Below are 24,273 nucleotides of genomic sequence, written 5' to 3' on the forward strand. Positions count from 1 at the left end.
CTGGGTGCAAGTGGGCCTACCAAGGATCACATCAAGAATGCCATTATCTGCTGCTTGAGGGCAAGCAACATTGCTTGATTTGTTTGACTAGTGAGCCAAAGTGGCACTCATGGTGTACATGAGGCTTTGATACGAAGTGAGATAATGCGCAATGGGGCCTATGTGTTGACTATTAATAATAGCATTTATCACCATGGAGGCAGAGAAGAGAGAGAGAGAGAAATAAAGGTCTCTTGTTGATAAGACACAAAATTACAGGAGAAATATCATGCATACTCTTAAATATCTAATAAAAATTCTATATTTACATGATATGATATTCTATAATGTTTAAAATAGTAGTTGATATGATTTTATGAATTTTCCAGAATTGTTGGCCTTGTTATTGATTAATCTGTAGTTATATTCATACTGATTTTCAAATTTTATAAAATACTGTTTTATATTATTAAATTTTTTATTGACTTTTCTACATAGTTTCTATATTTTGTAGAATGTTTCCAAGCCTAATATGGAGTGAAATTATTTTTTGATGGCAAAATTAAAAATTTTGCTTCATTAAATCATTAATACATTTCTCATGCGGCCATATGTCTCAATCCTCCATGCATCATTGATTGACTTTACATGTCTTGAGGATAGAAAGTTGTACTTTGACTAGGAGCTACGAGCTTCTAATGTGTGAGTTCTAAATAGTCTATGTTTGGGAGCATAAAGAAGTTTGTAGACGCTATGGAGTCATAACGATGGGATTGCCAAATCCTGGCTTATAAGTAGACAATTCAAGGAAAAAGATGGAATGAAGTCCTTGGCCAAGGCATTAGAACATTAGGGAAGAGTTCTTTGATTATTTTAAAACTGATGAGTACTAACTCAGATCATCAATTAGGGTTTTAAAATTGATGATACTCTATGTCATCCTAGGAATCTCAAGTAGATGAGAAACTATGTGTACACAGTAATTGATGAAAGACATGTGTGATGTGAGAGGTGTACGAAGTTGTTTGTATTTTCTTGAGAACAAGATGTACATTTGCACCCCACGGGCTGAAAAATTGACCTATTGATTAGATTAAATCAATCCATCATTAATTAATATATGATGGTATAGTTAATTAATTTGGATAGCCTAAAGGCTATTTGGTCATTGTAGTCATAAACTAAACTAATACATGAGCCAAAAGGGTTCCATATAAATGCTCTTTGGGACATCAGAAAATATACCTAAACTTTGGGAGTTTTCATTAAAGCATACTCAGTAGTATAAATAGGGCAAGGACCTAAAATTTTTTTACCTACGCCAGATTTATTCAGAGCTCTTCCCCTTCTTCGTGCTTTTCCCCTACGGTCCTCTCCTTTCCCTATGCAATCATGATGGTGGAGTATGAACAGAGGTCATCAAGGTGAAATATGATATTTGATAGGCCATAGACTCCATGTATACGTCTTGAGGCTCCACCTTTAAGCAGCTCAATATGTTTCAGTTGAGGATCAAAGAAATCATGTATGCAATCACTTGGAGTTTCTGTTAAATTTCCCTTCAGGATCTCTTCCCCCATCCCCACGAAGTAAAGAGAAATATAAAAAAAGATAAGATATATATTGCTCTAATTCTTCTCTTAGGTTTGATTCTTTTAAGGGGAATCAAGCCTAACCACCATTACAATCATCATCAATATTTCAGTTGATCTAAATCTTCAGAAGAAAGTTTAGATGGCTTGAACCATTTCTTTTTTTGTATCCTATCTCTTATTTAGGCGTTTGATCTCTATGTGATTAGTTTCTATCACCTAAAGTCATAAGTTACATTTCATACATTATGTCTTAACCTTGAGGATTGATAACACGCAAATAGGAGCTAAATAAGTGCTAATTTCATCGTATTTTTGGGCTTTTAATGCATAAAACATGGATTTTTAATGCATGTTGTCATCATTTTAGGTTAAAATAATAAATTCCTTGAATTTCAAGTTAAATAATACTTTCAATCAATATTTTGGTCAATTTTAAATGTTTTTAAAATAAATTTAAATGAAATTAAATGATTAATTGACCTATTTCTATAAATAAAAAGAAAATAAATAAATAAAATGAACTCTAGAAAAGATTAAAAATCATTTTTTAGGGGTTTTTTCCATTTTAAAATGTTTTTTTTATGAAACTGGCCCTTATTGGGCCAGTTTATGCGCTAACGGGTGTTCAGTGTGCTGGGAAAGACACCGAAGAGAGCGACGGCCAATCATGACGCCCGTTCGGGCTTTGGTGCGTGACACACACGCACGCACGGTCGTGCGTGTTGCGCATCACGTGGGGCGTGTCGTGCACTGCACACAGCCCCGCGATGACCAATCGCATGCAGTCTAACTCGCTGCGTGCGACGCAGCGAGTTAAGCGCATGCACAGCGCTGAGCAGGTATTCTCCCGTGCAACGCGCGCGCACGTAGTACGGTGCGCACGGAGGAAAACCCGTACACGATACCACGTTAGCCAATAAAAAAATGCGTTTTACGCTCGGCGTACAATGCGCTTAAGAGATAAAATATAATGGAATCGGAAGAGCTGTTCTTCCGATTTCGCGGCGATAAAAGAGGAGAAAACGAGATTTTATAGTTCGTTCTTGATTTTGAAGCCCTATGAAGGATCGCCTACTGTCCTAGAAGACTCAAGACCCTTCCTGGAGTGATTCGGAGCTCGACTGGGGCAAGAATTTTGTAGATCCGTTGCCGTTGTTCTTCATCAAGTTCAAGCCAAATCCGAGGAAAAATTCGGTATTCGTTGTTCGAAATTTTCTCAAATCAATTTCCTGATAACTCCTGGAATATCTAGGCAAAATTTGAATTCAATCTGCAGTTAATTTCGGGTTCAAATCTTCAAAAAACCATGGTTCAGCTCCGTTCGCCGTTTTTCGTTAATTTCCGATTTTAGTAGTTTTAATTCGTAGATTTTAGTTCGTTTTAGAATCATTTAGTGTTAATTGATTATAAACTTCTGATTTTGAATCCTATCTGTCCATTGAACTGCATAAAAATCGTGAACCGTTTTCACGATCGAATACTTCTTAAGTTAGCAAATCATGAATCATATTCACGATTTGCTAATTTAGGACATTTTTACAATTCGGATTTAATTAAGACGAAATAAAAATATAATAAAAATGCCTTTAAAATAGCATAAAATTAGTTTTCTGATTCTTTAAAAATAGTAAAATATCCCCTGGTAAATAAAAGAAATTAAAGAAATAAAGAAACTTAGAGTTGAATTAATTTTAGAAATAGATTTCAAATCCATTAAAAAGAACGTTACAAAAATATATATAATTCAAAACAATTAAAGATTTTAAATCAAATACAAAGATAAACTTAAGTGATTTTATATCTCTGTTATTCAATAACAGATAATCATTAAAATCATTTAAGTTCAAAAGGATAGAATGTTAGTTAAAGTTTACAAGTATTAGCATTTAAATAAGAAATTAAAACGTCATTTCATTTAGGTTTCGAATTCAAAACCCTAGTTAGAAAGAAAATTGAATATTTCCTATGGCCTCCATAGGGTTCGACCCCTTACTCAAGCATAAGGGATATATAAATTTAGTGATTAAGTCCAAAAAAACCCCTAAATAACGACATATAAACACATATTTTCGAGCTTATCAAGGATCAACCACTTTCTCATTCTATACTTTTCTATATTTTTAAGAAAAGATGTGTAAAAATATATCTACATGTCTATATCATAAAAATATAATTAACTCATACACAATTTTGAGACTTATAACTATGGTAATATTAAGGAACTAGAATGACAAGGGGATAATGAAGAATGAATGAGAAAAAGATAATTCCTCTTTAGGTGGACAGTTTTGAGTAAAAGGCGATGAAAAGATGATTTCTCCTCACAGGATTGTTTTGAGTAAAAGGTGATGACATCAAATATGTAATGATAAATATATGCTTTTATAATTTATTTTACTATTCATATCAAGAATATGTACAAAAATTATTACATATTTATGTTGGAGATAAAATTATTCACAAAGTTTTGTAATTTTTCCGAACACTTCATTCTATGAAACAACTTAGGTAATTGGAATATTAATGTATGAATGGTGGAGAAGATGGGACCTAAAGCACAATGAAGCCTTTATGGAGCAGGCCCAATTCTGATTCCAAAAGGAGCTTAAGCCCAATCGAAGGATAGGCCTATTTTTAAGCATAAATTCAACTGAGAGGTTGATGTTCTTTCCCTTAAAGGATTTAACAAAATTGACTAGCTGGATTGTCGATTCGTGTCCACACATATAGCTTTCTCAAACTTGGATCTTTATTTATACCCCTTTTTTCCCACATTGTGACGATCTTTAAATTTTTATCCAAACTCTGTTTCCAAAGCCTTGAGTGCAGTGGCATTTATTCACTTTGTTTGAGTGTCAGGTTGAGTGAAGAAGGTAATCAGTTGATACGATTTGGAGGAAACTGAAGAAAAGTGCATCCTTGGCCCAAAAGGGAGTGACACCAGAGATTTGTGCCTTCTCAGAGGTCCCTATCATCAAAAATTGACTTTTCTCTAGCTTGGACTTTTAGAGCTAGAACCTAGGGCTTTCTAATGGCGTAAATGGTACTAAAAAAATTATTCTATAGCTCAAGTTACTGCATTTTTATTGAACCACAAAACCAGAGTTCCACCACACATTTTTTGGCACTGCCATGCCAAGTTTGGGGTGCTCTTGGGGGAAAACCCTAGTGTCCTCAGCCAAAAAACTACTGAAAGCTATTTTAAGCAGTTATTCTTTGATTGCTTAAAATTTCAATATTTAAATAAAGTCTCTAAAATATATTTATAAAGTTATTCTGTTCATTTAGGTTTTCCTTCATTGTGTTCACTTAAAAAGAAGAAGAAAATGTTGCTTCTCTCGGTGTTAGTTTTTGTTTTAATTTGTATAAACTATATAAATATAATTTAATGGAACATATGTGGTTAGATCCTTATCGAAATCTATACTTTGTGAGGAAACATTATAAAGCTGTTGTTTAACCAAGAAATAAGGGATGACTTATACCCTTTCTTGGCATATCAACTGATAGTAGTAAAGAATTAGAGAAGATACATAGAGATATATATGGAGAAAGAGTGAGGGGGTTTTGAGAGTGAGTGACAAATGTGGCAGTTTTGCTGGCATATCTCAATTCTTGTCAAACCCCTAAGGGAGAGATTTTAAGTAAACTCTGTTATGGGCCCGACGTCTCAGTATGGCTCGATCTTTTAAAAATAAAATTTCTCCTTGTACACTTGATTCCAGATCATCAATTTCATTGTCTCTGTTTATTCCAAAAAAAATAGGAATAGGAAAAGTGATGGAGGAAAATCCAGAACACCAGGCCCGAGCTTGTTGGCAGCCAGATCATGGAGCATGAGCTGACGCGTAGAGCTCGAGCTTCAAATATCAGTCTTGATGACAAGTCCCTATCATTCATTTTATTTATGCGGTTTTATGGATTTTATGGAGGGTCCTGGTGTTTTGGGCTCCCCACGTCTTAGCCCATTAGGGCAACCCCCTGCCATGTATAAGGGATGGTATGGCCCATTAACGCTACTATTAGGAAGTCTTATTATGAAAATTTGAGTTAGTGAAAAAACATCGAATAAATTTTATCTTATTTTTCTTAGTCTTTATTAGTTTGAGTAAGTTATGAAAATACCCTTGCGTATGAGAGTTTCCCCTTGGGCAACACTATCTTCTGCGGCCAACGCTGCACCACTGCCGCCGACGATCAATGCCACTGCCCGCCATCGTTGCAGCTGCCCGATCCGAGCAGCTGCTGCCAAAAGTCATCCGCTACTGCTGTTTGTGAGTATCGCCTCTGTTGATGCTGCAAAATCCGAACTACAGCCGCGCCGTAGTCGTCCACCGCCCGAGTCATCCATGACCGCCGACCAGTTTGCCCAATGCCCCTCCGTGTCCTTTGCTGCATAGCTGGATTTTCCTAGACAGAAGCTGTTTGGCAACTTGTCATCGCCCTATCAAGACAACACGAGGGCACCTCTCTCGTAGTGTGGCTCCGTGCCATCCATCGCCGACCGTGCTTGGTCAGTTGATCATTTGGTCTCCACCTGGATGCCCTCGACCGGTTGCACCATACTAGCTGCCGGTGCACCATTGAGCCAACCGCCAATCACGCCCATTCGGCTGACCGTTTGGCTTCCATCCGGACGCCCACACCTAGGGATCGACTATCGTCCATCGGCTACTCAGTCGACCACAACAACCTCGACTGAGATAGTGAAATTTGTGGCCAACAAGTCATACTGTGTAGCCCCCTTTTATTTATAATATTATTACCTTCGTAAGTGCAGTCCTCGTTTGCTCTTGGCCGGAATTCTTGAGCCATAGGTTTAGCCATCGACTCGAGAGATAGTGAAATTTTTTCTTGGAGTCGGATTCATGTCTTTCTTGGTGATGGTCGACGCATACGGACACTGATTGTCCCCTACCCTGTCAATCTTCCAGCTGATTATTCGGGTCATTGGGAGCCTACCAGCTACCCTAGACCCCTCGTGGCATTTTTGGGTCTTACACCCTAAGTCTGTGGCTTTCGACGTATATTTTCTTGTTGGTTTTATTACACTAGCATCATTCCGCATATCTGCATACCGGATCATATTCCCCTTGTGGTGTAACACAAGTCGTTTGATCCCAGCAAGTCGCATTACATCAAAAAGTTTAACCAAATGTTTCTAAAAGTCTTTATAAGTTGTGACATTGACCATCTAGGTTATGTTTTAATGTGTCTTCCAATCGTCATATTTAAATGCATTGATTATCATCCCTTAGGGCTAGATGATATTTTCTTACCTTCCTCGTCCATCAGATATGCAGTACAGGTCTCATAAATCAATTTTAGATACTTTGAGATTTGAGAGAAACAAGACAGTGTTAGATAAATATATCATATAAGTGGAAATATATCATCATGATGAACCAAAGATTAATGCTATAAATATATTTCGAGGCTTCCGGTTTATGCAACGACATTTATAATTTTCCTTACCAGCATTAGGCAAGCAAGGGTCAAATCCATAGATAGCAAGTATTGAATAAGTGAAGAATAGCACCCTAATATCATTATCATGTGCTCAATGGTCCTAGTGGTACTTTTTCTTTATGGGTCTTGATCTGAGCATCACTCATTCAATCCTCCACTCTTGGAATGCAAGAATTGACTCAAATGAGATTTTGAACGAGCAAATCAGCTTGCTTACCGTAGTTAGACACAATATCCAAGGGTGCTTATTATAATGATAGGAGTCCATTTATAGGGATGGTGCATAGATAGAGTTAAAGATGGATATACCCTCAAAACTTCAGCCTTAAAATTCTTCTAGATTGTTTGTTATCATCTTTTGAAGTTGGAGTAGGATAGCATAATAAATGCATGGATATTTAGATAAAATTTAGATGATTTTGGTATTATTAATTCTGAATTTATCATGTTATTATTTCAATTAACCAAATATTTATGCATTAGCTAGAAATTCTAATTTTTTCACATTATAGTTATTTTCACTAACTTCCTTGACTTCTCTTAAGTCCAGTGGCTTGATTACTGATGAGTATTTTATAGTTCCAAGAATGAAGAAATTTATAGGAATGAGAAACAATTTTTAGGGAATCGGAGAATATTTGGGAGCTTAGTGATTCTGTAAAGGGGCTTCAAAGGATCAAGTGGAGTTGTGGACCTTCAAAAGAGAAATCCAAGGAAAATGAACCACTACCTAACCTACCTATTGGGCTCTCAAAATCCTTACAAGAATGAAACTGAAGATCACAAGGGGAAGCTCTCAACCCATGGAGAAAAAAGAGGAAAAAATAGCAAGAAAATATAATAGAAAATGCCAAAAGGGGCATTTTAGTAATTCTTACAATATATAAATACTCATTTTATTCCTCATTTCCCCTCATTTCCACACATTTGTGAAATACTACATCAAGTGGCTGGCCAGCAGGACAAAGTACATTTTAGAATCCAGGTTGTTCAACCTGCTTAATGTAAGTTTATTGAAGTGTCCTCTTAATCTCATCTCTTGTTTGCATTGAAAAATGCCTGATCCTGGAAAACCATAAGGATCCAGACTTGAGAGGAAGCATTGAGGGCTCAGTAGACTTGAATTGAGTTTTAGGAACCTAGATCTATATTTTCCAATCATTATCCCTCCATTTATCCTTAAAATCCATCACTTTCTCACTCTAAACACTCATTTTCCCTACTTTCTCTCTCTAGAGCCAGTTCTTTTTCTCTCTAGACCTGATCCATATCCCTAGATACTCCCCTAAAAATTTCACAAAAAATCTTTTCCATTTGCACCTTCAAATTCCATCTCAACTCCGTCTACCCCCGTCTTTACTTTCTCTCTCTCTCTCTCTCTCTATCCTCATATCAAACTTTTCTCTCTCAAAGCGTGTTTATTTCTCTCTTTAAAATCTCTCCCTATCTCTATCTGGATTCCCCATCAGTTCCTATCTCACACCCCAAAAGATTTCCATTAAAAAAATAATTTTATCCTTTGATAAAACTCATTTTTCCCCCCCTTTGTCCTCACCGTCGAGCGTTGCCATCCGGTGCTGTGCAGCGGTTGTATAGTGCTTGTGCAGTAGGGACGCCCCTTTGCCTGCCAGTCTGCAAACGGGCAAAGATCGCAACTGCAGGGCACAGGAGTGCTCTATGCAGGAATTAGCCAAATCGGCTAAGTCCTTACCCTATTGGATTCTATAACATCTACTTTGAGCACACTGCCGGAGGGAGAATGATCGGCAAGAAGGTATTGTGAACTCGAAAACCATTGTTCTGGGTGTCTCCCAAATCGTCTCTGAGCCCTGTTTGTTTTTCAGGTGGCAGAGAAGATACTCGATAACAAGGAGCTAGAGTTCTAAAAGTGGGATGATGATCTCTCTCTACTGTTGAAGAATGTCCGGGAGAAGATCAATGTTGTTGCTAGTGTAAATATTTATCTCTTGAGATAAACTTGTCAAGATGATTTTGGGGATTTCTAATCGTGACAGTGATGTTGTTCTTCTGGTTCTCTGTAGGACTGGACACGGGATGAGAAGGACCACTGGCTGGAAGAGACGACGACATAAGAGGGGGGGGGAGAGCGGGGACAGACGAAGAGTCTTCATGAGGGGGGGTTCAAGGATGTTCCTTTTTCGTCACTATGATGTCTGTTCCGTTTTGTTTACTTCAATGGATGATTGAAGGAATGGACAAATGCCGTACTTCTGGTGATGACAGAATAGTGACGAATGACGAAAATGACAGAGATTCTTTCCCCGGACGGATATGGGAACATAAGTTTGTTCTGTTCCATTCCGTCTGTTCAAAGCCGTCGCTCATTTTCGTCCTCCAGCTTTAAGAAGGATCAATGAGCTTCTATCACTCGGATCCCTGTCTATTCTTCTACAGCCTTCGTCGAACTCGTTGTGATGTTCAACCACTCTAGGATTGCAGCACCCGTGTTAGTAGGTGTGCCCTGGTTGGCTTTCACTTTGCCGTGGACACCCTGGGGATCATTCACGATGACTTCTCCTCCTAGGTCGCAATCCAAAAGGTTGGACCTCATCCCAACTCAAGACTCAATCCGCCACATCTCGTTTGCTCTTTGCACTCACGCGAGCGCCCCTACAGTCGACGAAAGCAGTGGTCAACGGACTTCATCCCGACCCAAGACTCGGTCTGCCGCATCTCGTCTGTTCTTTTGCACTCACGTGGGTCCCTCTACGGTTGACGAACACAGTGGTCAGCTCTCCGCGCCAGCGAACGGTGATGCAATCTCTTCAGCCTCAATAACGGACTCCTCAATGAACGACTGATCAATCGGCCGTGTCCGCCTACCAGCCAACTCTGCCAGTGCCTTTTACCCATGGCCACATTGTCACCGCTGCAGCAGCTCTCTGTGAATGCCGTCCACGTCTTGTTGTAGCGGAGCAAACATTGACGTCGACTCCTTCCTAGTAATGGCCAGTGATTATGAACGTTACTTCCTAGTCGAACGACTGGTGACCCTATACCAAGGAGCTGATTACTGCCTGAACACTTCATGCATTTTCTGTTTTTTTCCCTTGCAAGCTCCTGCCCACATATCCCGACTTGCATAAAGTCATCCTATTGGGTGCCTCTTCAACCACTCATATTGTTCCAATCGCTTCAGGATTGGTGCTATCGTTAGGGACTACATCCCTAGGAAAGTCCTCATCACTAAGCCAGTTGCGGCGCATCCATGCCCTTCCTAGCCTTCCCTCTTTAAGTTTGTCTCCGCTGCTGCCACCGATAGTCTGACTGCCTTGACGGCCGGGCCCCAGACTGCAGGTCATTTTCCTCTCCGCCTTCTTTTATTAGTATTATTACTTCCCTCAGTGCCGGTCTTCGGGTATTCCTCTGCCAGGAGAGACTCTACACACATGATAGGATAACCACCCCGCTCGTGTTAGGTTTTCTTGATCGATGTCAGGTCAGCTTCGCTTGCAGTGATGGCCGTGGACGTTTGCGGATGGTGAACGTTCCCCAACCTGTCGGACTTTTAAACAAACACTTGGGTCATTCGGAGCTTGTCCGTGCCCTGATCCCTCATGTCGTTTCCTAGGGCTACCCCCAGAACAGTAGGTTGTCCTACGTTCTTCTCATTGATTCTCAAGCAAACACATCATTTAACCATGTTGCATCACACATTTGCATACATCCCCTATGGTATAGCACGAGCCGCTCGATCTCGACATGTCGTGTTACATCATCAAAACATGATGAACAAATGTGTTTTATGTATCTACTTATTTTTGATCCACATACTCTCTCCTAAACTAAGGGAATTACCTCTAGCTAAGCTGAAAAAACAATTATGGCTATATTTTGGTGAATTTTAGTGTTTTGAAAGAGAATAGTCAATATAACTGGATCAGGTAACATCAGGATTCAGTTTCATTATTTTTCATCTAGGAGTGGTGGACAACACCTGAAAGAGAGGTAAATATTTTAAAATAAGAAATTTTGTTCTTATATTTTAAATCAAATGGCCTTAAATATATTTTTGTAGAGAGATATTTTCGGACTGATTCTAAATGAGAATAAAGTTCCTTGCAAAGTATTATACACGTATCAAACATTTATTGGAACAGATTGTAGAATTCATTATCTCCCTCCCTCCTCTTTAGATTTGATTTTTGCCATTCATAAATTTAAGGTTGGTACCTATTTAACTATACATATCTGGATTCCAACTTTACCTACCTTATTCAGATAGGTAGGTAAAGAGAAATAAATACAATTCAAATAAAATTCAGAGACTTAGTAATGCCATTCAAATTATTAATTTAATCTTGTGAATTTTCTAGTTTAAGTTGCATTATAAGAATCCTATATATCTGTTACCAAACCTTTCATATCGGATTCAAACCACCATATATTTTTACTTGTATTAAAATACTATTTAAATGGTTAATCATGTTTAATAACGATATTCATGTTTATGGTACTAGTGGATTATCACAAAGTAACTTATAAAGAAGATAAATGTTTAATTTGTATTATATTGTTTTGATTTTTTACCATTTAATTTGTAAAGAACGAAAAACCTTAATTTTGAATACATATTATTGAAATTATCAAGCTGATATTTAGCTGTCAATAATTTTTTTGTGATTAATCTTGGCCATCCATGTGACGACCTCTAGTTCAGTTGGTAGGGAACAAATCATTGGTTTGTGACTGATTAGCTGCACTAATCATTATGAAAAGTTTGCATGATGAAAAAAAAAGATGTTATAATAGACTAATTATAAGTTAACTTTTGATTTTTTAGTGTGTAGGGACATGTGATGTCATGATCAAAACCTTTTATTCTATTCACAATATCTGTGACTGAATGCATTGCAATGAATTCAAATTGAAAGTGAAACACAGGTCAGAAAAATGTTGTTTTAAAGTACATAAAATGTGCATTAGTAAAAATCGTTAACAGCTAATATCACAAACTGAGTGGATTTTTTTTAGAATCCAATAGTAAGTTATATCATCATTGAAACAAAAAAAATTATGGGAGAAGATTTGGAAATCAGAATCTTCTGACAGGCGGGCAATCTGACACGTAGATTGGTGAACATAGAAAAAAGTGATGGGTCCAAATAATCCAACTTCAAAGATGATAGCTGAGAATCCATTACGAGTTTCAAGGAGATATATATATATATATATCCTTCTAGTTTATCAAATATATCCTCCCATCTAAAAATAGACACGTGTCCAGGTAAAGCTCATCATAGAGTTGCTTCAATATTTTTACACAGAGTGAAAGAATGTGATTTTGAGATCCAAGTTTTAATGGTGAAAATCATCGATCGAAGTTGTAAGGAAAAATAGAAGGGCTTTCTTCTTGGAGCAAATCCTTGGTCATGGTCAAATATTGACAACATTAAATTAACTAAATAAGAATATACTTTTACAAGTGACTTTTACTATTATCTCTAGGTTTACGCTAGCATTTTCACCAGTTAATGTTTAAATATAAAATTTAAATTAGTTCTTATTAAATTCTAGTTTTCTGTTTTGTGACCACATTTGACTTCTTAGAGTTCAGTAGATTTTCTCACATCTTCCTAATGTTTTTATGAAATACAGGACATAGGTGAATAGATGCAAAGTAGAAAAAAAATAGAAGCCCAAGCCATTATCTTGATTAGAACAAGAAACCCAAGCCATGACGTAGTTCTTTAATGGAGGCCCGATATACAAAAGCTTAATTTTATGAGCCCATTTAAGGCATATCAAAGGATTAGTTCCATAAAGACGAGTTATCTAACAAAAAGAATTTTTTTTCTAAAGTAGACTTCTGAATTTTTACCATCAAGAATTTAAAACACGGATGGTGAAAAATATCCTTCCAAAACCTGTGAATGAAATTTGAGGTCTCAGAGAGTTAAAGCACCTTTGTTAAAACTAATTTGACCCCTCTTTGTCTCAAATCTTCAATTTCCGATATGCCACTAGCAGCCTATTCCATCATATATCTTTTTTCCGATATGAGATAGGGTTCGAGTCTAATCAATAATCTTGTAAAAAATGCGTCATTCAGCCCTTGGGAAAGTCACAGTGAGGTTTGTGTGACCACTGGTGTATTCATTTAAAGTTTATCACGATTTATCGAGCATATTTATTTGTGTTAGAACACTTGTTATTAATTTCATCTTATGAATCAATATTTATATCTCTAAAATATATCTATCTAACTAATCATTACCAATTTATTTTACATCTCTATTCAGCTTTCACTTTATTCCTGATCGTCTATTTGTATTTCTTTCAAATATACTTCAATAACTTAAAATTGTCAATAATGTTTAATACAAAAGAATAATAACCCAACCTTGGAGTGTTCTATAATATTATAATAATTTAAACATTAGAATTCAGTAGAAATACTGTATTCTTTACTTAGATCTAAGTTAACACTTTCTTAATGATAAATTTAATACTTTTATTCACATTTTGCATGGAGAATGTCAAAAAATCACATAGTCTTTAAAACTAAATCAACCAATTCAATACCAATAAGTATTTTGCTTCACTCATCCATATCCAACATTACGCCCAAGCATTTACTCCTCTTTTTTTCCTTGAATAAAATATTTTCAATAATGATCAAGAAGAATGATTTTTTGTGTATTTTAAGGAATATAATTATAAATTATATCATGTATTTATGATATCCTTCTATATAAGATCAATCCTCTATACTTATCTTTTATTGAGTAGTTCAACAATGGCAATGGTCCATAGTTCTACACATGCAATTAACCATTTATTGGTTCTGTGGAAGTGAAAGTTGAAAAAGTATGTTATTCTGAAATCATTAAAAAGAAGTCTATAGATATATGTATTCAAGTTTTATTTTTTTAATTCGAAAGATTAAATTTTTTAAGAAGAAAGAAGAGGAATAGTTCTTGTAAAAAATCCCAACTTATTTTATTCTTATGCAAATCATATTAGGTATACATATAAGATCTCATCCCTTATTTCTACACATCACCAATTATTCCATTTGAACCTAGATCTGTCTCAGTCTCTCAACATCTCTTATGACGTGGAGCCATAAAAGAGGAGTATGATACTCTATTCCAGAATCACTTGTGGGATATTGTTCTTTCCCCTCGCAACACTCAACTATTAAGGTGTAAATATATATACAAAATTAAACTAAATAGTGATGGTTCAACAGTGGAACAGGAAAATGTAACAGTATGTCTTATCAAAATTACGACACTCTGCATTCTTCTTCCTCTCACAGCATCATACTAATGGGACATCCAACAACTTGACACTTCAAATGCATTTATATATATATATATACATATTATAGGTTATCCTCTCATATTTTCTTCCTCCAAAAATCACCCTAGGGGCTTCAAAAAGCACATCACGCGTGGTTTTTTTCACTCAGGTTTTGCCGGCAATAGCTCAAACACCCCCAACATGAGAACCCTTTCCATCTTTGGTATTGCCTTTTGACAATGGAACGGGGGTCCAACCCATCACATCCTAGGTAATCAACTTTATCACAGTCATTAGGTATGTACTTGACGTAAGCTCACTATACATTCATATTATTGTGTCGCTAACATGAAGCAGTGAAAAATCATTACTTCTCCATCTCAGGTTGCCTCCACAACATATAACAAGACCAATTGTAACACGTATAATGCAACAATATAACACACCATTGTTGGGATCCTCCACTATATATAACAAGACCAATTGTAACACGTATAATGCAACAATATAACACACAATTGTTGGGATCCTCCACTATTTACCAACCACACAACTGATAGCCAAATTAGATCAATAAAATTATGCTTTTGTTATTCTTTTTACCACATTTTTTAGATTTCCACTAGCATTATTTATCATTTATGGATAAAATCAGAAATTTATGATCTATTTTCCTAAGTTGTATTTTTTATATGTATCATTGATGTAGTAAATTTATTTTCAGTATTTATTCTCTTGTATTTTTTGAAAAATGGATCAAAGGATGATTTCGTATGCGCATTTATTTATTCGTCCTTCAACTATTTTATCATGACCACAAAAATTTATTCAAGAAACGTTGATCCTGGATATTATGACCCATGTTTTATTTCATATTTTACAAAATATGATGCCTATTAGTTTCATGAACAGCATTATTATGAAAGAACGGAATATTTTTCTAAGAAAATTATCTTTACCAAACCTATTTTAATCATCATCTGCAAAAGTCATTTGGTACCATTTGTTTTAGATTTGTCCATGTTAATGAAGCATGCCAGAATATGGAGCCAAATGTAATGCATGTTGAACAAGGTCGTCACCAATGGAGCACAACGAAAAGTCAAAGAAGAAAAAAATTGAATCACAAATCTGGGGATCCATTTCAGCAAAGATCATTGCATTTCCTCAAACTTCAATCTCTGTTAAATTTTCAGGATATGCCATTAACTTATCAAAATTTTTTTAATAACATAATGCAGATGATGAAGATGATGATGGAGCAGAATGCAAGGATGTTAGAGATGGTATAAAATATAGGAAGGGAACAAGAGGAGCTTGGGATTCTCTTATCAACATCATGGAAGATGAACATAGCAACATGTGTACCAATCAAGGTCGACCTTCAACTCAGAGTTTTTTTTTCATTCTTATCAGCCTTCTCATGTTGATATGAGATGTTATCTGTAGATTAATTTTTTTAAAAGTCTTTTTTTTAAATATCAGTTGTGGGTTTGAGTTGTCCTATTGACACTTCATTTGTTCTATTCATGGGTCTCTTCTAAATAAACATTACTCTTCCATGCCTTCAATCATGATGAAAATAGGGAACCTATTCATGATATGCCTAGAGTAATACTATCAAAAGAATTGTCTGCTCTTTTCATAAAAATTCAGAATAATGCAAGTTGAGGGAGAGGAGAATGAGCAGACTGATGATATGGTAGAATAAACAATTGAAAGAGATCCGCATAGAAAGGATCATGAAGCTCAGGTTCCTCTTCAAAAAAATCTTCATTTGGGAATCTTCAATGATGATTCAGTTGAATGCATTACTGATTAGGATTCTATAATAGATGGTACTTTTATAGATAGTGGAAAATAAAATCCTGAAAATTTTTAACCTTGTGTAATGATGCTCGAGGATCAAATGTCTGATATGACTGATGATGATATTTTTAATATGACTAAAAATATGTGTGCCCCATGCGCGCCACATGTGTGTGCTCCCCGAGTCCACGTGGACTCATTCTGCCAGCGTGGAAGACCTTTCACCGTCGTGGAATGCAGGGGCCATGCTGACATGTCAAGTCTAGGTGGCTCTGCCGCCACATGGCACCCCTTTTGGCCAACACAGTAGAAAATTACAGAAAACCCTCTATTTACTGAAATGTTCATAAGTCCCTCATTTTAAGTCCTTTTTACTCCAAATTTTCTCCATTGGATTAATATTTTGATCTACATATTTCTAAACCCTTTAATATCAAACATCATGCCTTTAGTTAGGGGTTAACTCAATATTAATCTAATCCTATGTGTGGAGTAGACTTGGTCCCCGGCTCAGTTCCCCACCTCTAAGGAATTGAGATGTTTAACTTAGATATATTGAACATCCTATACTGACATGGATGATCTTTCAAACACTTGTAAACCTGATTGGGCTGTTCTCTGAATTCAGTGGCTAGCCATCCTGGATATGCCTGAGTATGTGTCGAGGTCGACCTACTCGCCCCTCTACACCGCATGATACTGATCCGGAATGGGGATGAGATGATCCGACAGACAGTAGTATATGAAAACCTCCCACGGTTTTGCACACACTGCACTGTCTTAGGACACACCCTACATACATGTTGCCAAAAGGCGACACAAACCACCACCACGGAGGAGGAATACCTCCCGTCCTTGGCCTACAATGATTATATTGCAGCCGCTATCTCCGACACCCAGGGGCGACGCGCGAAACCGCCTCGCAGTTCTCGACCTGTGGTTACATCGGTGCACCCCCGCCCCCACGACCCAACGGGCCCAACCAAGCCCCCAGTGGCTAAGCCTGCCCCTGCCACTTCCCAGTGGGTGAGGAAGGGTACTGAGAAGCGCCCCAAATCCCCATCACGCACTAGAGTTCCCTCCTCTAGCAAGGGTAAGGAGGTCAGCGAGGACATGCGTACCTCGAACTCTTTTGCCCTACTGATGGTCCCCGATGCCCCCGAGGCTAGCATCACCTCTTCCCCCACCCGATCTACCGCCCCTCCTCGATCACCTGCCCCGCTCCCCACGCCTTCTTCTGCCACACCTATAGCCTTGCTATCCTCCCCGACACCACGTCCTTCCTACACTCCCACACACAACCCCTCTTCCCACCTTGCTCCCGCATCCATCCCCACCCCCCCTACATCACCCCCCGCACCCATCCCCACCACCCCTCCCGCACCCGCTCCCGCCCCCTACCCTCCCGCACCCGCTCCCGCCATCTCCACCACCGCCCCCGCACCCGCTCCAGCCCCCTCACCATCCGCACCCGCTCCCGCCCCCTCCCTCACCCCTCCACACCTTCCACGTCCTTCCCCCGCCCCCACACCCGCCCTCCACCCATCGCATATTCCTTTTGAACAAGTGGAACGCTTGACAAATTGTCAAGCCCCTTTCACTAGCTCGGAGGACAGTGCTAGTAGTACTAGCGGTTGGGATTCCACCGGCGCGGAGGATGATATCTCCCTCTCTGAGGACTCGGATGTGGATACCCCTCCTGGCTCGAGACGCCATTCACATGCATCACCCCCACCTTCACGCCGCACGTACTACACCCGATCTCGGGTGCGTCACGCGAGCCGATAGACTTATGATTCCAAGTCTTGTTTGGAACTGTAGAGGGATAGGTAACCATCTCACCCAAACCCATCTACTTACCCTTATTACTAGGCATAGATTAGGCATCGTGGGGCTACTAGAGCCGATGCTTACATCGGATCAGTCCCCAACCATCGCGAGGAAACTTGGGATGGAACATGCTTACTGCCATCCATCAAATAAACTCTGGCTTCTTTGGAAGCGAGATTATTCGATCGCACTCTTGGCCGAAGGAACACAATACGTCACTTTTGACGTGCTGTGCTCCCCAAAGCCTTAGCTACTTACCATTGTGTATACTCCGCATAGACACACTGAGCAGGAGGCCCTCTGGGAAGAACTCGCCCGCCATATTCACTCTCACTCGTAGCTAGTTGAACTCCCTTGGTTTATAGCCGGAGATTTCAATTGCATACGGGAAATTAGCGAGCGCAAAGGGGGCCGCCCTCCTCGGCTATGCTCTATGCAAGCCTTCAATGATTTTATTCACAACACTTCATTAGTGGAACCACCTACCACAGGGGAGAAGTGGACTTGGTGCAATGAACGCCAAGCGGATGCGCATATATACGAACGGCTTGACCGCTGTTTCACGAATAGCTCCGCATTGATGCAGTGCACTCTCACGGTAGAGTTCCTTCCGAGACTTTACTCGGACCACACACCGATTCTCCTCCTCTCAGATTCAAGTCATCAGATCCGCCGCCCCCCATTCCGCTTCCAAACCATGTGGTTAGAGCATAGTGATTTCCATAGATATGTACGTAGTCATTGGCACGGTTCCATTTCTACGTCACCTATGGAAAACTTTAGTTACCATCTGCGCAACCTCAAGTTCCACCTCAAATGGTGGAACCGCCATGTCTTTGGAGACGTCCATTCCCCGATAGAGGAGCTTAAACGAAAATTGGTTGATGTTGACCGTCACCTACAGGAGTGCTGGACAGATGACATGGGGGAGCGACAGCTACGACTTAGAGAACAGCTGGAGGATGCTATGCGACGACAGGAGATTTTTTATCTCCAAAAATCGCGTATCCAATGGCTGCGAGAGGGTGATAGGAACACACGTTTCTTTCACGCCTCGATCCGTCACAGAGCCCGCCCGAACTATATGACCCTCCTCGAGACGCATGGCCAGGACCCTATCCAACTAGCAGGTGCAGGCGTGGAGTACTATCACTCCCTCCTCTCCTCGCAGCCCACTGTTATGAGCGAGGATATTCTCACCTCCATCCCCCCCTTAGTGACCAACCTGGAAAATGCACTTTTGCTAGCTACCCCGACGCACGCGGAGATCAAAGAGGTAGTTTCTCATTGGGCCGTAACAAAGCCCCAGGACCCGATGGCTTCACTACAGAATTCTATACGGCGTGCTGGGATGTGGTAGGCACCGACTTGGTCCTAGCTATCAAGGAAGCGTTCCAACATAAAGTCTTCGCAAAGAGTTGGAAATCCACTTTTTTGGCGCTTATTCCGAAAGTGGACACCCCCACTTCCTTCCGTGACTTTCGTCCGATCAGTCTTTGTAATGTATGCTATAAAGTCGCATCAAAGATCATTACAAACCGACTTGGACGCTTCCTTGATAGACTTATCTCGCCAGAATAGTGTGGCTTTGTCAAGGGTCGACAGATCCATGAAAGCATCACACTAGTACACGAGCTAGCCCACTCGATAGACACTCCTATTCTGGGCTCTAACGTCATCATCAAGCTTGATATGGAGAAAGCCTTTGATCGAGTTGAGTGAAACTTCCTCCTCGAAGTGTTGCGCCGCTTCGGATTCACGGATGCGTTCATCGCACTGGTCGATGCTTGCATCAGGGAGAATCACTTCTCCCTCTTGATGGATTGAAATTCCACCGGCTTTTTCACGGCTACGCGGGGACTCAGGCAGGGTGACCCTATCTCACTCATCCTCTTTATATTGATGGAGGAGGTCTTTAGCCGATCGCTCACACGGGCGATCAACCAAGGCCTCATCCAACCGTACTTTACAAAGAGGGGTTGCCCGATCATCTCTCACTCCTTATTTGCTGATGATGCCATCCTGTTCCTTAATGGATCTAAAAAATCCATCAAGGAATTTATGAGTGTCCTTACAGCGTACAAGCAAGCCTCCGGCCAACTCGTCAACGCTTCGAAGAGCAGCTTTATTGTGGGCCCGTCCACCACTATGAGGCACTCTGAGATCATTCAGCACTCCACACAATACTCACGAGGACAGCTTCCATTCGACTACCTTGGATGCCCTATCTTCCTTGGCCTTGCTCGTCATCATTATTTTGATGCCGTGCTAGGCAAGCTAAGGAAGAAACTGGAGGGATGGAAACTACGTTTCCTCTCCCCTAGAGGCCGCATCCAACTAATACGACACGCCCTCATGAGTATCACTATCACTTACGGTTCTCCGCTCTATCGAACGCCTATGTGCACGCTTCCTATGGTCTGGTCATTTCGAGGGGGAGCGACGTCACCATTGGGTTTCTTGGGAGAAAGTGTGTCGGCCGACGCTTGAAGGGGGTCTAGGGATCAGACGCCTCTCGGATGTCCAAGACATGCTTCAAAAGAAACTGGTATGGCGTATGCGTACCACCCACTCCCCATTGGGGAGTTTCATCTTAGCTAAATACAAAGAATGGGCCCGACGCGAGCTTGATATTCGGGGCACCAAGCGATGGCGGACATGGCAGCGCCACTGGCTTGAGATGAGTCACGTGACCCGTTGGCACATCGGCCGAGGCGACATTAGCGCTTGGTATGACACCTGGCATGCTGATGCGGCGCTCGCCTCTCATCCTCAGTTCGTACCACACAGTGTGCGCCTCACAGTGGCCCAGTTGCTTAGAAGCAACACACCACACCTATGGGAGCAGCATGGCCTTCCCTTGGCCACTTTATCCGAGGTCCAGACTACCCCTCTTGACCTTAGTCCTGATTGTGCTATCTGGACACTCACACCCCAGGGAGCATACACGTGTCGTTCCTCGTGGGAGCATTTCCGTGTGAAATCTCCCTCACAGCGCTAGGGTCAGCGCATTTGGCATCCGACGATCCATACACGTGTCTCCTTTTTCCTTTAGAGACTCCTCCACCGAGGCCTCCCGACTGACGACCGAGTGGCTCGGATAGGCTGTTCTCTTAGTTCGCGCTGCCACTACTGCCCCACTCTCCCGCACACAGAGACGATAGATCATCTTTTCTTCCATAGCGAGACGGTAGTAGACTGCTGGCATCTCATCACCGACTGTCTTCGTCCTTTGACACCGTCTGAGTGTTTCAGCAAGTTTATCCTCTCGCAGACTCGCTCTGCACGGAGCCCCATCCTCCCCATCACCATAGCTTATCTTCTATGGGAGATTTGGAAAGGGAGAAATTCGTCTCGTTTTGCAGGTACACCTATGCGAGCTGAGGACATCAGGCGTCGAGGTCAGCTGTGGCTTCGACGCATTCAGCCTCTCCTCACACCGCGAGACATCCGATCACCACTTGCATGCCACCTCCTCCACTCTATTGGCATCCCAGTGACCCCCCTCGCCACCCGCATCCAGTATCCAGTATTGGCTCCCACCGCCAGTAGGCTTTCTCAAATTGAATGTGGATGGTGCGGCGAAGGGGAACCCAGGGCCAGCAGGGGGCGGAGGTGTCCTCCGTGATCACACAGGGAGCCTCCTTCTTGCCTTCTCTTCTTTTTATGGCGTACAAACTAATACAATAGCCGAGGCTATGGCGATACGTGATGGTCTCCTCCTCTGTGAGGAACGGAACCTTCATAATATCATCGTGGAATCGGACTCAGAGATATTAGTTGATATGTTTCGTGCAGGCACATGCTCCCAGTGGCGACTACGTCGAGAGTGGAACGACATCATGCGGTGCCGCTCGCGTATCGCGTGCTTTCGTCATCAGCTGAGAGAGGGAAACCAGAAAGCTGATGCCCTTGCCAACCATGCGGTACACGCTCGCACCCACTCCACTATTTTCTATTCTTGGCAGGAGCTTCCGCCCATGGCCCGAGGATGTCATCGGCTCGATCGTCTTGGCTTGCCCTCCCTCCGCATACGCCGCCTCCTCGCGACGCCCGGCCCGCGGGATTGGAGGATTGCCTGGAGCGCTGGCGTACGAGGTGTGGACCGCGCCCGCCTCGACTAGAGCATCACTCCGCCCACTCCGAGCACACATGACGACGACGACGAAGAACCACACCGACTAGAGCGCCACCAAGCGCTACAATGACCTCGTGGAACCGCTCCGTAGAAACGACGACGAACACACTTCCTCGAGCGTCCGCGAGGTATCCCTCATGTATCTTTTCTTTTCCCTAACTATGGGCGTGGACGAGTGGGATCCGAGTGTAATTGGGATACATATACTCGATCCACGCCCACAAACATTGAAAAACACTACACTTTACAAATAAAAACCCCTTGGGTGGCATCCAGGGCAAGGCTGGATCGGACTACGGGCATAACCCTAGGGTTGGACGTACCCGGCACCGTGATTTTTGCCATTAAAAAAAAAAAAAAGAATTCAGTGGCATGTTCAGCCCTTGGTGTTATCGTTGCGCCCCTACCACCATTGCCTTCCTACCCTTTGAAACAAATATTCAAAAAAATGTGAGAAATAAACCATTGGACTTCAGCGATGTCTAATAGAGTTAGTTTCCCGAAATAAATGCACAAAATGCATAATATATATAAATGTGGTATTTTATGTTTTGATAAACATAATTGAATAATGTAATGATAAATCATCATCTGGTAGTGGTATTGTAATGCATGTATGCAACAAAAAATTCATGCTTATCAATGAGAGTGATTGAAAGTAGTACAGGAAGATCTCCACATCATTTGATGGATAGCTAAATCTACATTAGTTGTCTAGTTTATTCATAAAATAGAATCTTGATTAAGCAAGGGGTTGGTACTTCTTGAAGTCTTGAGCACCAAATCTCTTTTTCTTGATCCACCAAAACCTAAATTCAGAATATCCTCATGTATCTTATTCACCCTTCTCCTATCCTACCTAAAACCATCCCCATATAATTTTATTAACTACAGGAACCCTTCTCTAAACCTTCCCACTATTACGAATGATATGATTTCTCCAAAGTTTGTCTATCTTCCCCTTTTTGATATCCTTGTTATAATGTTTTTTTTATCCCTCTTTCTGCTATCACTCTTCATCTTCTCAATCTCATTCTTCTCTCTATTTTTTCTTTCTTATTGCATTCTTACTAAAAATATATGTTTAGTGGTCACATATAAATTACATGGATTTGCGCATGACTTTAGGCATTTCTTGAGCAGTTCGTTTTTGTTGTACCCTTTTTAAAAGAAAAAATGATCAAAATGAAAAAAAAGCTTTAAAAAAGGTAGAAAAATAAAATAAAAAATACAAAAATAAAAAAGTAAAATACAAGAGGAAAATAATACGAAGAAGAAGAAAACAGATAAAGAAGTACCATTTGGGTTCTTACACTTAGAGTTTTTTCTCTCTCGATGAAAACTCAATCATGTGCCTTTCTTACATCTAATTATTGTGAGAAGTCTTTTGATCATTTTCCTCATTTAATATTTTTTTCTACCTCCTGCCTTTCGTCTAAAATCTCGGCACTAAAGCTACTAAGTAATCTTTCCGTCTACACATGTTATCATTCATCTTATCTTCCCCCTTTCTTTTGAGCAATCCATCCTTCTGTTCTCTCTTATCTTCTATTTAACATGTAATCACATCCTCACCGCCCCACTTTATTGGCAGCTACTTGACATTTTGTGCTCGCCAGGGGGGGAAAAGTATCTAATCCGGGACTACTTTGGAATAAATATATCAGAGGTATCTAGCATCAAGTAGTGTCCTACCTTCGAGAGACGTGTCCATAGCCTTGAGAGACATGAGGGCCACCTATTCATAGAGAATAGTAAGGTTAATGTTATCTATAGCATCAGACCTATAGAAAAGTAGGTTGCATTTCTTATCTTCATCAGCTGTTTCCAACGTATGAGGGGGTTGACTTACATGTGATTTGTAGGTTTGTGTCTAAATTGTCAACGAAGGTATCATGTATTGATAAGTGACTGATATTTCTAAAACTTCATTCTCTATCTCTCATCAATTTCAAGGATGATTAAATGAATGAAGAAAAACTTAATAGAGATTGTTAAGGGACTAACAATGATTTTGTTGGGGGGTATTTGATAACATTAAATTATATCAATAAAGTTATACTTTATAATTCTTTTTTAAAATCTATTTTTAAATTTATACTTGCATTACTCACCATTTAAGGATAAAAAATAATCATTTATTTTCTATGCTCTATTTTTATAAATATTATTGATGTTTGAGAC

General features: G+C 40.2%; 1 long non-coding RNA gene across 1 annotated transcript; it reads left to right on the plus strand.

Moving 5' to 3' along the window:
* Positions 1-8,618: 8,618 nt before the first annotated feature.
* Positions 8,619-9,144, plus strand: LOC144715073 (uncharacterized). Its single transcript, XR_013584516.1, has 3 exons — positions 8,619-8,817; positions 8,888-8,995; positions 9,086-9,144. It is a non-coding gene; the product is annotated as an uncharacterized LOC144715073 (long non-coding RNA).
* The last annotated feature ends 15,129 nt before the right edge of the window (positions 9,145-24,273 follow it).

Source organism: Wolffia australiana, chromosome 2 (genome assembly GCF_029677425.1).
Source record: "Wolffia australiana isolate 7733 chromosome 2, ASM2967742v1".
Taxonomy (NCBI): domain Eukaryota; kingdom Viridiplantae; phylum Streptophyta; class Magnoliopsida; order Alismatales; family Araceae; genus Wolffia; species Wolffia australiana.